At 37.6% G+C, this 15138-nt stretch overlaps 1 long non-coding RNA gene across 1 annotated transcript in view; it reads right to left on the reverse strand.

Moving 5' to 3' along the window:
• Positions 1-15138, reverse strand: part of LOC144246470 (uncharacterized) — a 73479-nt gene that overhangs the window by 23415 nt on the left and 34926 nt on the right. Inside the window, exon 3 of the long non-coding RNA XR_014955767.1 lies at positions 1-15138. This exon is cut by the window's left edge and continues 23415 nt beyond it; it is cut by the window's right edge and continues 15298 nt beyond it. This is a non-coding gene — a long non-coding RNA (uncharacterized LOC144246470).

Consider the following 15138-nt stretch of genomic DNA (forward strand, 5'->3'; position numbering starts at 1 on the left):
TTCTTGCAGCTAAAGTGCATTAAAGAGAGTAACTGTATGGTTACCAACAGTCTCTCCAAATAGGCACCCTTCCCACTCGGGTGAACAAGGTATTCCATAAGGTATTGGAATAACAGCATTCACCCTTCATGATGCCCTGCATGATGCATTCCTACCACTAAAGCTATTCCAGACCCAGTGACAAGCTAGGCTCAATGGGTAATTTCTTCTTAAATTCTACTTTTAAGCCAAAAAAAAAAAAAAAAAAAAAAATTAAACTGAGTGAACATCTCATTAAGAAAAATTGAGATTCATTACAAAACAACATTGTTTCTAAACTTTGTTGATCCTAAAAAATCCAACAGTGAGCTTGGCAGAAGAAGATTCCCTCTTTTATATCATAATGCCACACTAAACCTAAGCCTAATTTTCTTTCTCTTTTTTTTTAACTAGAAGTGACCAATTTGTATAGTAAATCAAATTATAAGGCATTTGTTCCCAATTATGCAAACTTTCATCCTATCTCTGCCAGTCTTGCAGAATGCAAGAATAAAAAGGCTTTCTACCTTTTTTTATGAAAACCTGATTCCAGTCCTAGCCCTAAAATTATCATGTACTGTAGAGAGAGGAAGAATCTGTACTGGAATACCTAATATGAAGCATATGCTCCTGCCTACGCCATAGTACTCTCTCTGACATGTTTTTTTCCAGTTCCCCAGCTTTATCCCAAGCCTTCCTTAAATGGAAGATGTGTCCAGGAATACTGAAAATAAAATATTTGCTTATGACTACCCTAGCTTCCTTCTGAACTCTTCCAAATCCAGCAAAAATCAGACTTGCTACAGCCTTCCTTTCTGATACCTTCTCTTTCCCCAGTTCCTAAGCAAAAAATTAAAGATATTCACCCCCAGTGATATCAACACTCTTATTCCTGCCAGTCATGTGGATATGACACAAAAATAGGTTCTTAAGCCTTCTCCTTTTTTTTTTTTTTTTTTTTTACATTTCAAATCTAACCTATAGATTACCTGTACCACGAGCCTTCTGGAACAACTGAACATATCCATTACCTCTTTCATTCTTAATGGCCACACAAGTATCTCATTATAAGATGACCTTTTGAAAAGTTGTTTTAAATTTAAATCCAAACCTACTGTTAGAAAATTATTAATCCAGAATAAAGTTCAAGAACTGGTGAATTAAACCACAGTGGTATTAAAAGGATTCCTTCAAAAGATCAAAAAACAGTTAAAGAACAATAGTACGACAGTGGGTCATTTAAAACTCATTATAAGTACATTTTTGGAAGTTTATAACTAAACTTAAAACAGTGAAAGAGTGTTTAACACTGAACAAGCAATAAATAATGCTTGCCTCATGGAACTCAGCATCTAAAAGAGAGCCTTGAAGAGGACAGGATGCTGTAGAAGGTTTAGAAGGGGACACTAAGAATGTGATTTCATTGCAGGTATGCCTGACCCATCTGATTAAATAAATGTTAAGAGTAAAGAGATTAAATAAGTAAATGTTAAAAGTAAAGAGATTATTTAACTGATATTGTTAAGTATTAATATGTCTTTAAAAGACACAAGTTTAAATGAGATAGCAGCATCTGGTATATCAAATTCAGAGGTTAGTTTGCACTTGGAGCACTTGGTAGGCAATCCAAAGATGGGAATGAGAGATAGAGTGGGATGTGAGAACCCCTGTGTATCATCTGTGCTTTTGCTCATTAGATGGAAAAAAGGTACATTATATTCAGCAACATATTTGTGGTTCTGGCACACATTCAACCAGATTCAGCTGTTGCCACATCACTCTGCATTATACAACCCACAGGGATGACAGAAACCACTGACAAGGTGGATGCAAAAGACTGGATAGTTTTTTACTTTGACGGGTTAATATCAGCTAACTATCTCCAATGCATCTGTCATTCCAGAAATATCTGTTTTTAGAAGGATCTAAAAGAGCATTAAAGACTGCAATACAAATTGTCTGCAGGCAAAACTGCAAGTGAAATTTTGGACATTTTATGTAAAACCATGGCTACCAAGATGCCATTGCTCCAAGATAACCTAGGTGATAATTTAAAGTGTGGATAAATTACAGATAAATACATCTATAGCCAATGTTATCTTTGAATCAGCCTCTTTCTCTGTAGAATTGACATTTTTCTCAGGAGGTGCATATGTTTTATTACACATACAATAATTTATAATATTAGAAAGAAAGTAAAGCCAGATTCAATTGGAAAGACAAAAATCCATCCAAACCACTTACACTGGATTACTAAGCATTCCCTGCAAGAAAAGCTTCTATGGTCTTGTCAGGAGTGGAAGCAATTTATCACTGAATTCAGCCCTTAGGTGTCTGCACAGAACTTCAGATTTCAGAAGTGAGCTCTTTGACTTTCTTTTACAGGTTAAAAATACTTGTTAAAATCATCTAAACTGTTGCTAAGAGAAATGACACATTTGGCAAGGATATGTGAGTGATAGCTGGATATTCTTGAAAATAAAGTCAATTTGGCTTACAGTTTGTTTTTTTAAACTTCAGAATTGTTAGTAATAGTTACCAATAAAATTCAAATCATTATATAACACAAATTCAGTATACATTCACCAAAGGGCTTCTGTGTCTTCCTCAGAATCTTCCTTTGAAGCCACATCAGCTGAGACAAAAATACAGACAAAAATTTAGATGTAAATTTTAAAACATTTGCAGAAATGTAAAATAAACACGTCCCATGTCCTACATGGATTTAAGTACAGCTTTCCTCTTGCAATAGAGAACAGTGAGCCAGACTCAGCTCTTCACAGCTCTCTACACCAGTGTACCTTGGGTGTTTGTCATTCAGATTGCTCTTAACATATACTGGAATAGGTGTGTTGGGATTTAAATCTTATCAGGCTAAATCGGTGTAAGAACGTGACTAGAAACCAACTTCACAGGTTATGCATGTCTATGAAATCCTTAAGGAAATAAGAAGTTTGATTTGTTTTCTGCACTGTTTGGAAGAGAAATGTGATGTTACTCTGTGTACTTCTAAATGGTACTATAGAAATATGAAGGCAATGATTTAATAGAAATTAAATTGTTACTTCAAAACTCTAAGTGAAGTTCTAAGCCACTCCTTGACTACAAGTACATAACTATTTCCCCCAGCTTCCCTTGGGTTTCTCGATGGTTTATGAGCTCCCTGTTGGACTGTATAATGATCATGTACAGTATTCTGAAGCTGAAGAGCAGTCCTGTAACTGGGTTTCTAGCACTAACATCTCAGACTGTCTATTGCATTCTTAAGTGTTGTCTATTTCTTAATAATACAAGGGGAAAAAAAGCCTTGATCTTGTTCTGTAAACACTGTTGTCGGTCCAAAACAGCTCCAAAATCTTTAATAGAAAGAGAGGAGTATTGCTTGGGATTTTCATGCATTCAGATGCCAAACTTCTTTAAGAACCTTTGCATTTGTTGTAGCCATGACCTCAGCTAACCCAAAGAAAGCCACAGGCATGTCTCCTTTCCCTATTGGCAGCTACTTTAATTGGCAGGTTCACAAGGAGGACTTTTGTTTGCATCCTAAACATGCACAGCACGATTAAAATGTTTAATACTTTCATCCTCAAAGTGCAGCAATCAATATGTTGGGTTTTTAACAGGCCAAGTCATTACACATTTAAATAGCATCATTCAAGCCCTTAAGGAACTTGTTTTACAAGAACTCAAAAGGTTCCCTATTGAAAATTATATGGATTTAGTTCAGTTTAAAAATAGACATTTTGTTTGTTTTCCATTCAGTTGCTCTACTATTTGATGCTCTTTTCTTGCACATGTAGTCTCTGAGTATTTTACTACCCCCTGCTGTATGGAAAGAAAACTGTGCAATAGATGTGGACTGTGCTACTAACACCTCTTGAGGGCTCCCCAACAGCTGGAACACCAAGGGGGTGGATTCAGAGTGGCTGGAGATACAGGGCTCGCTGTGGGTCATCACATCAAGTTCCTAGTGGCCGTGGTGTGGGTAACAGAGAGCAAAGTTTTCTTGACAGCTCCAAGATTGTAGACTGCTACAGGAGTACTGCAGTTACTGGGTTTGTATAGTGCATATCCTCATGTTTCCCAAGCAACTAAAAATGCTTTGCGAAGCAATGAGTCAGATGCTGCTTGTGCAGTAACCACACACAGGGATTTATGTTTTCAGGAACTATGTGTCCAAGAGCAGGATATTCTTATATAGGTCTCTGGCACTAAACCTGTTGGGCAGCCACTGAATTAGACTGAACACCTCTAAAGCTGTGTGAGCAACATTTGGTGTACTAATGTGTACCAGCACAACCCACATAATATTCACTCACTTCAGCTGCTATATTACATGAAGAAACTCTCCACTCTCAACCCAGATGAACTGCCTCTCTTGGTAAAGGGCATAACATTAAATTGCCTTCCACACTTGCACACATGCAGTTTGTAGGTCAAATAAAGTGTACAATAAAATTTTGCTCACCCATTATAAGAAGCCAGAGAAGAACATTTCTCCTCCATTTTCTTCAAGAAGCAATTTGCCAGAAAATCTCCTTGTTTTTCTAACATCAGTTCCCTGTGCTGAAGAAAAGGGGTTTGTGCTCATTGGCATTTCCTCTCCTACTAAGTTCACACTGGGTTAACCTCATGTTCACAGAGGTAAATTTGTTTCAGATTGAGAATCCCCTGATATCAAGGCTGGTTGGTGGATGGTTCACTATTACCCCGCCCCACCTGCCTTGCTAAGTAGCAAGGCGGTCTGTTCCTGGACTCCCCAGCTCTTTGTCCTAGCCATGCTGCCTGGCTTTTTCAGTGTTTCCAAATCCACTGAGACTCTCCCAGATCAGATTTGGGGATTTTTAATACATGCCTTACTGAAAACACCACATACTTGTATTCCTTTCTGGTTTTGGATGCACATTATCATTATTAGAAATTACAAAAGTGCCTGTGAAAGAGGAAGTATATTTCCCACACTACTATTTACATTGACTGCAAGGGTGGTTTGCACAGCTTTGCTGGTAGCCTTGAAAATAATACATGAGGAATATTTTTTCCATATTAAAATGCAGCACCCTAAAAAACTATTTTTTTAAAGGTAATAAATGTTGGACTGTAACCTAGCATCAGGCTGGAATAATGGCAATTTAATATATGTATTCCCCAGCAGCGGAACAAGTCCCAGATGGGAACTCCCAGAGTTTCAATTCAATGAAACAAGGAAATTACCTGCTCCAAAACTTTTGCTGCACCAATCCTTTCCTGGTCTGTGCCAAACCTGATGCATGTCTAGTGATGGACAAAAAGTCTGCCAGGTCTTCAATGCTGTTTGCAGGAGACAGAGAGCAGTTTGGCAGTGCCTGTTCATCCCTATCACCTTTGACAAAGGCTTAGGCAGAAACTGAAAGCAGCCCCTTACTTATTCCTCTGGGTGAGCTGGGACCTTAGTCCATAGATCATTTCTGATGCCTTGGCACAGTGCCTCTGTCTGAGTAAGCCACCATTGCACGACCCTCCTTTCAGGGCAAGCTCTTTGCAAAGGGCACACAGCTACACATGCACGGCTTCCACCACTGCAGCAAAATGAGCTCAGCAGTTAGACACAGACACCTGTCCAAATCTCATTCCAGTCCCTAAAACAGAACTGATAATTTTTGTACTTTGGGTCCTCTGATGACATTCAGCACTGAGTGATGCCAGTGGATGATACATGTGCAACAGGCAGGGGCTATATAACATATGCTGTGAAAGAGATGGATTAGCCAGACAGTTTCATACAGCCAACTCTTTGCAAATCCAGTCATGTCCAGCACAACTGATTTCTCTAAATTCCTATTAACAATTCTTTTAAGAAGTAATTAATTTAACTGTATTTTGCTATGATGTCAAATACTTTATTTGATGATTTTTTAAAATTTAATATTTTTCAGACTGTTCAGCTAGCTCAAATAATAAAAATGCCTTATTCTGTCTTCATTTAATTCACTTCCCATTTCAGGGGAAAAAAAAATCAAGACTAAACATCTACCAAATGTTATTCCTCTTCAACTGAATGTGACGGATGGTCTGACGATCACATAAAAATTAAACAAAAAGTGCATTGTTCCCTTCCAGATTTTTCAGCTGGTGTAAATCAACATAGCTTCACTGATGCCAAGTTGCAGGGATGTACATCAATTGAGAATCTTGCCCTTTATCTTCAGAGAGAGAGATTTCACCTTCAGTTTAGTTTCTCTGTTTTTTGAGGCTCAGGAAAACCGCAACCTACTTTCCTTTCATGCTCTGCATATCACCATAAATAATCCATTTTGGTTTAAGTTCATTACTTCTCCTAACCTCAGAAGAGGTATTGTGGAGAAGGCACAGAACAGATGTGACTGGTCAGCCACTCTGTCCAAGCCTGTTGGGCTAAGATCCACATATTGCAATTACTCAGTGTTTCAGTTCTGTCTTTAGCAAAGACAAATATGGACAGGCTTTCCTCACCCCTGGCTGTCCATTGATCAGGTCCCATGGTGCCATCAAATCTATAATAAACTTTGTATCAAAATGAAATAATTTTAATTTAAACTAAAATGCAGTCTTTAACGTACTATTTCCCATTCAGTTTGATCCTTCTAGCTCCCTAACAACAGAGGAGCCCAGCTACAGCAGGGATCATGTATCCTCTTCTGACCACAGGGAAGTTGCAAGCACAAGAGGAAAGGAGCCTTGAAAAGGTACTGCTCCAGGATTCTCAGTCTTCCAAAGCTCCTTGCTCAGGGTGCCTCATACACAGGCACAAAGAAACCTGCAGCCTAAACTCAGAAGCACATCTGCACCACCAGTTCACTTCGCCAAAGGAGCTGGAGAGACCCAGCCCTTGAACAATCTCTGCAATGCTGTTCCAGACTTTTTCCCTCACTGGCTGTAGCACCATTGGTTGGTTGTCTTCCCTCAACCTTCCCTGCCTCCCTCCCCATGATCCTTTTCTCTTTCCCATTTTCAACCACAGTCCCTCCCAAACCAGACTAATGAAAGTTTTGTTTTCACTATATAAGCCCAGTACATAATCAAATACATTTTAAAAAATAACAAAACTGGGGAACTGACAAGACATATGTCTACCATCACCCTATATCCAAACACTGAGGTTTGAATTTGGCTCAGACATCTCTGAAAATGCCAAATGTGGATTTCCACTAACAGAGGGAAATGGATCCATAGCTGATGCAAACAGAATAAAGGTGCATTGCTAAGTTGCCTAGCAAACACATGGAGTAAACCATAGAGAAGGAAGTTGCAGACTTCGGCCTGACAAACTCCTACAATAAGTGTTTAATATTAAGCAAGAATTCCACCTTCAAACTGGACACTCACATGGTTAAAGGTAAGTAGTTGCCTAAAAACTTGAAGGACAGAAGTCTCAGTCCTGTAGGTTTTTTTCATACTGAAAACTAACCCATATGTAGCCCTTAGATATTTCTGTAATAATTCAAATCAGGCAACACCAAACTTCTTTTATTTTGTTTCAATTGGTTTTGAGGGTAACATTAAAAACACATTAGCTCCCCTGTAATAGAATTCAACTGATTTGCTTAGGTCTACTAGTGCAAGTGAAAACAGAACAGAACTTAAGGGATCATTCAGGATGAATTACAGGGGAAAAAATTGCAAAATTTCGGATTTCTCACTGAATTTTTATGGAGGATCAGATGTATATGGCAAGCACTCAGTTCTGCTCCAGGGTGTCTGGCCACAGACAAAACAAAAGCCAAGTCACCTCTTGTCCCAGGGATCTGACAAATTTGGACAACAAAGCACACTGGCAGCCCCTTGGAAGCTTTCAGATGTTTTCACACCATTCTGATGGAGCATCCAGTGTGGACATTATTAGAAGCACAACAGTTGCATTCCCACCCCCAGGGTGTCCAGCATATGCTGGGCTCTGGCATTGCTCATGGCAAGTGCGTTGGTGAGCTCACATCTAGCCAGATCATCTCTTCATGGCAGCAGGACACTGAACTGTAGACATGTCAGGATGAGAAAGGTCAATACAAAGGAAATGTGGGGATGGGATGGGATGGGATGGGATGGGATGGGATGGGATGGGATGGGATGGGATGGGATGGGATGGGATGGGATGGGATGGGATGGGACGGGACGGGGGTGAAAAATGAATGGAGAAATAAGAAAGCTAATTTATGGAGAATAAAAGATGTTTAAAACATCAGCTTTCCCTGATGTTTTTTCCCTTTCCCTGAAGACTACAATTCTCTTTGTGTCTGGGGTGTTACTCTGGATTTTTTGTTTGGGCTGTTTGGGGTTTTTTGATATTGTTACATCTAATTTTGCTTCCAATACACTCTTCTATATAGTAATAAAATGCTTCACCATTGTCCATTACTGAAAATTATTTTATGGAAGAAGGAGGTAGTAAGAAGCACAATTCCTATTGCATGATAAGTAAAATTCTCCCAGTGGGTCTCTGATCATGATAATATATGCTATCAGAAAAAAAAATTACTACAAACAAGCAATATAACAAATAGCATGTGCAAAATGTACAGTATAGTAAATACACTACAGGGACTACTTACAGAGTATCTTCCACTCCATAAGCATCATCAACCATTTTCTGTGGTTTGGCACATCAAATACTTGCTATGTACTGTACCATTTTAAAAGCATTGCAAATCCTTGGCTGGACACCAAGCAAATGCTGTACATTACATTGCCAATTGTTGCCTTGCATATTCAATGTCTGACCTCACCTCCTCCACAGTTAAATGTGTAGAAACACCAATAAAATACATGATGTTTATTTCCAGTGACACATATTATCAAATGGCTCTGTCACACTGAGAAAGCAAAGGATTTCTCTTTAAGGGCAAGTCTCAAAGGAAATCACCCCATTAGGAGACAAAGAATTCAAAATTATATTATATTTGAGAATCAATTCTGTTATTCTGTTAAAGAACTGGTTTACAAGTCAGGTAAGGTCCATTATCTGAAGAGCAACATAGGACTTTGTGCACTGCTGTGGATGGACAGGCATACAAGCGATCCTTATGCATTCCTTAAATACAACACTGAGGAAAAACACGCTACACAATTATTAATAAATATGTCACTAATGTAGATAAATACTCCAGATAGAACCATCTACACACATAAGGTAGAGAGAGAAGAAATTGTAAGCAGGCAAACAGGAACATTTACCTTTGCAAGAGGCTTGACTGGGCCAGAAGATCATATTCCAGAACAGCTCCCAATACTAGAGATTAATCAGTCCATCCTCTCCTAGCAGGCTGGACAACCTTCAAGGGTTTTCTCACTCCTGCCTGCCTTGGGCACAGCAAAAAAATCAGCACTGCAACACAGGTTGCAAATTGTGATATCATGCAGATTCTAGCAGAGGGAAGAGGGATTGCCAGCTTACTGAGTGCAACCTAGATATCAGGAGTTATCCATCATGAGTAGGAACCAAATACTGGGATGTTGTCAAGTCACCCTAGCTCAGATTAGTAAAAGGAGATTAGAAAACGTCAACCTCACTGCAGGGTGATCATGGTTCCATGATCCGATGTGTCCAATTTCTTACCAGAACATCTGATATTTTCTTACCAGCTCTAAAAGACTTTCACTACTGGTCTGGCCTGTATTAAAGCTGGAACCTGCAGCAAGAAAATTTCCAAGAATTAATCCTTTGGGATTAATTACAAATGAATCTCAAACTTTTTAGTCTGTACTTCTTTTTAAGGAAATTTTCTGTGAATAATAAGAATGAATTTGCAGAAATTCAAGGAAGAGTATACAAAGAGTACTCATTCATTTCTTAAATGAAGAAATACATTCCAGATTTCATTCTGAAAAACAGTATCAAGAAATCAAAACACGTACAGCATGCATAAGGGTGACACAGAAACTATTATTATTGCTATTATATGTCAGTCATAATGTCACTAAAAATCTTGTGAGTTCCCATGGATTTGAGTTTGTATGGAAACTGTGTTTATTATGTACTGCTTTTAAAACATGATTGTTTAGCATATTACAGTTCCTCTTAGGTCACTGAGGTTTTTTTCTGAAATACATTAAAATGTAATAATAACAGCCCCCACAGTTCAGCACAAAAGTTTAGGATTTTGTACTCTATTATGACAGAGGACACATCTAAGTATTACATTAGCAAAGTGTTTACCTCACTATGCTGAAATTATATCAGTTAAGAATACATGCCCTAGGGCATCTAGCTGTCTCTATTTGTACTCCATGACAATCTTTAATCAGAAAGTGCATCCCTAGCAAGTGCATTTCTGGAGCATTAAGTTATCTGTATCCTGTGTGACATAAATTCTTTCCTTAAGGTCAGCTGAAATGTAAATTCTGCCCTTCCCCTCAATTCTATTTAGATCAGCAGACAATGCTGTATTTGTCAAAATATCTCCTTGTAGAAATGTGGCCAACTCTATTTACAGATTGATACTTATGCACCAAGGACTGATATCAAATCTTGGTTTGAGTTATTTAACCCAAGGAAAGGAGCCAGTCTATCCCTGTTTCATCAGAAGATTGATTACCAATGGCCACCTGCCAATGCTAAACTGATCCAATTTGAGAATGGATTTCAAGTCCAGACATTTTTTTCAGGAGATTGTTTTCTTCTATGCCAGCTTTTCACTCCAAAAAATATGTGAATGTCCAAAGTTCAGAGTTCTAAGGATAAGTTATAAATTCAGAATCAAATATTACCTGACTCTGTACTGTGTGACTGAAGCTGCAAATTGAAAAAAAAAAAAAAAAAAAAAAAAAACCAAAAAACAAACACAAACAAAAAAACAAACACAACTTTAAAAATGCAAATAGCTTTTGAGAAGCAGAACCTGAAAGTCGCCTCAAACCAAGTCAGCACTGAGCCCTAATAACAGCCCATGTCTAGTGAACGTCTGCTATTTCACATATGTTTTATGTATATATTCCACATGTCTTAAGCATGTTAGAGTAATTTCCATATTCTTTTGAGAATGACTTCTTATTTCAGTCACTCAATGTCAATACCTATTCAGAATTACCGAGAGTGGGACAGTAGCCCTCAACCACATACTAGCTTCTCTACAGTCCTTCTGTAGGCAATTTTCCAGAAGAGCTTTGGCTCCCCAGAAGCCTACAGTCTTAGCTAAAAAGCAGGAAATATAACCAACAACGTGAGACTGCAACAAGTAAGACAAAGAAAACTTTGAAGATCACTAGATCTGAGATCCAAAAAGACATCTGATTGTATAACAGAGGCCACAGAGTTTCATCCAGGTACTTTTGCACTGAGCCATATAATTTCTGTTTGAACAAAATATATCCTCCATAAAGGCATTTTGTCTTATTTAGAAATGTCAAGAGAGAAAGAATTCACTTCTGGGTAGTTTGTTCCAGTGGTTTACGCCAACAGTATTTCCAGAGCCTACAGAATGAAGAGATATTTTTTTGCACTTATATAATTCCAGTTCCCATCTCTGCAGACAGAAATTCATTAAAGTCAACAGTCCTCAACCATCACTGATTTAAGCCAAAATCTTTAAGTTTCATTGACTGTCTTTACTTTTAATATAATCAATTTTTTTTTTCATGCCAAGAATCCCCAAGATGTTTACTTGTTTGACAGGGAGGAGGAAGAGATTCTTATGCTGAAATGTTTTAATCAGAAAAGGACTGAGGATGCTTGGGTGTGCAGACAACAGGGAAAATATGGATCTTCAGACAATTACCCAAAACAGCATAGTCATACATTGTTGACAAAAAAACCTCATGATAGGGGAGATACAGCTTGGAAAGAAAATCAAGCATTTGCTGAAGAACTGAATGATCTAGATGATAAGTTTAGCATGGACTTAGGAACACAGAGGGTGGTAAGATCATCCCTTTCTTCTGCTTTAGAAATGTCTTCCCACCAACCCACTTACTCAGGTGAACTGATTTGGTATTGATACTTCAATAATTTCTTGTTACCACTGTCTTCATTCATTACATGGTAAATATGGTCAGAGTCTCCTCAGATGTTTGCAATAAAGCTGTTGCAGTGAATGTCTCTGCGGGGTGGGTTCATCATCATTGCAGTCAGCAGTTACTGCAAGCACTCCTAACTCCAAAACTGCCACAGATGCAGTCAGCTTCTGCTTGTCTCTCACAGCTGGCCTTCTAGCAAATAAATGGAAATGGCACTGCTTTGCTGTAAAGAAGCACAGAGTAACAGCCCTTCACATCAACCAAAAGCTCCAGTTCAGCTGAGAAGGGGAAGGGTTAAATTTTGCATGGGACTTGTAGTTAAAGTTTGGATGGGATATAAGAAAGGAAACACAGGGAAGCTAAGGTTCATGAACAAGAATAGTTGGACTGAATAAAAAACCATGAGAGCAATTAATATAAAAAATTATGTAACAGGTAATGTCATCTTCATCGAAGTTTTGTGGATACTCCTGAAAAGCACCCTATTGTAGGTTATAATGTTGTTCTTTTAGATTTTATATATATCAGTGTAACAGCCCTTTGGGATCTTTCTGGAGCACAACAGAACACTGCTAGAATGTGTCCCATGTATGGGTTAAAGAAAAAAATTAATAGGGAGACCAATATTGCAAACACAGGCTCCACCCTGTCTATCATGGAAGTAATATTATTAATCATTTCTTCTGGCACTTCATAATTCTGTTCTGGTGGGAATACGTTTGGGGAAAGCAACTTTTAATACCTGAAGTGCCACTCTAGTAAATATTTCTCACGAAGAATTCACAAAATCTCCTACGTAAGCTAAATTGCACTTTCCCATTCTTCATAAGAACAAACCTTGAAAAACTTTATTTTAGGACATTTTAGGACATTTCATTTTACGACAAGCCTCTGTCCATGCCTTGGCATTAAGAGAAATAAGAGGAACAACCTGATGTTGAATGTAAAATCAGTACTTGGAACTCCAGAAATTTCCTTGCCATTTAGCCTTTAGACACAAGATGGCAGCAAGAAATTCATTTCAAGCATTTGCTCCCAGTAGCTCAGCATTACCTGCAGTAATTGTTAAAGATTTGGGTTTGTGGGCTTGGTTATTGTGAGCACTTGATGGCATCCACAAACACTCGTGCCCTCACACTGTTCTCCTAACACCCATGGCCCTGAACTCTGCTGTTGACTCTAGTCATAATGACCAAATATTTATTGTACTCCATACACAACTGTACACAAAAATACTTCTATGGCAAACAGCGTTGTTAAGGAGTGTCAAGCACAGCCCTTCTAGCGGACATAAATCAGGGGCAAACTCATTCATTAAGTCTTACTTTATTAAGTGGCACTTTATTTCTACTCTTTCCTATTGTGACATTTTTCCTTTCTCATAATTTTAGCTTTTAGGATCTAGAGCCTTTAGTAGTCCTGAAAATTTCCTTTTTTTATTTTTTTTTTTTTAGGTTTCTTCAACCTGTGATGTTTTAGAACTTATCTGATCCAAAGTACCACCTTTAGAGCTGTTCAAGAAAGTTTTTGCATCTTTCTAACTATTCTGTATCAGAAGGAATTTCTGGCCTTTAAATTCAAATGAAAAGTGAGGTTTGCCATTACACAGGAGAATTATCTAGTTTTACTCCATTGAGAAATGAGTAGTGGAAAAATTCAGATTAGTCTACAGCTCAAAAGTTCCTCAGTATTTGTGAAGCATTCACAACTTTTGTTGATAAGAGAAACTGCTCTGAGGACTCCTATGACCAAAGTAGTGCTCTAAAATTAAAGGTTTTGAACCAAACTTGCCACCTACAGCCTATAACAGATTCAGATACTCTTTGGATCAAAGGAACATATATATAATACAAACACACCATAATACCTCATAAAAATTAAATAATAAAGAAAGTTAAAGAGAACCCAGGTCATTCCCTCAGATAAAGCAACATTCTGGAGCAACATTCCTCATGTGGCAAGCAAGCCAGAGCTACACTGACATTGCTCCACCTAATGCTAAAGTAACATGACTAAAACACACTAAGTGAAATTTTTTAAAAAGTAGGAAAATCTAATAAAGGTACCCATATATACATCTGGTTTTATCCATCCACCTCCTAAATTGATTAAACTTACTTGTAGGGAAGCTACTCATTTTAATTACACAGTCCATCAATGATGCATGTCTGTCTACTTTACTATATATTTTCATTGTTTTTCTTTAAATCATTTTCTTCAGACTGTTAGCAATTGATTTTTTCAAGCATCTTGTTAAAACAGGACCATCTGATTTGGCATGATAATACATATTTAATCCTTTAATATCTCAAAATAAATATTCTGGTTCATAGTAGCCAGACATTGCACTTGACATTACAAGGACACACAGCTATTATATCATCTTGTTTGGGAAACATGTGATATACAAGTATACAGAAAATTTGGCCCTTTGTTTAAACCTTGTAAGTGTTTCTTTCCCCTCAGAAATACATATCTGTCCTCCAAAAAAAACATCTCACAAGATTAATGAATATTTCCTTTGTTAAGAACTTTCATATTCTCTGGTTAAGAGAAACTATGTCCAGCTAGTAATTAATCTGCACTCTGGTTCAAGGACAGAATTATTTACTTACAAACTTGGAATGCCGGAGATTGAAAACACATTTTTATTAGGATACTAACAATACTAAGAGTTGAGGTGAGGTCTGAAGAACTCAGATGAAATTCTTAAAATATTTACCAAAAATATATTCGCTTATTTACTGGTTTTAGCGCTGAAGTTTCTACTGAAGATCAGTATGTCTGTCTCAAACTAAATAAACCTAAAATGAGCCACAAAATTACATTAACTTTTTTGCTTCAAGTAGTCCTGAGGTTCCCACAAATACTAAAAATATGTGCAGCATGTATTGTGTGTTTAGATGGAAATCAATTTTTCTTTTCTTTGAGAACATTATTTCTAGCATAATAGAGACCCTGCACTTACTATTTTCTATCCACAAAGTTCTGAATATGTTCTGATTTGACCTGCATTTGAATAGCTGAAGATTGAATTGCATTTTTTACTTTTCCAGATAGGAATTCCTATTTTAAGAACAATCGTTTTTATCTGCTATATACAGAGTTCTCTTCAGAAAACAAGCACTGCAGGAGCAAAACTCTCTCCCACCAATC

Source organism: Lonchura striata, chromosome 5 (genome assembly GCF_050655825.1).
Source record: "Lonchura striata isolate lonStrDom1 chromosome 5, ASM5065582v1, whole genome shotgun sequence".
Classification (NCBI taxonomy): domain Eukaryota; kingdom Metazoa; phylum Chordata; class Aves; order Passeriformes; family Estrildidae; genus Lonchura; species Lonchura striata.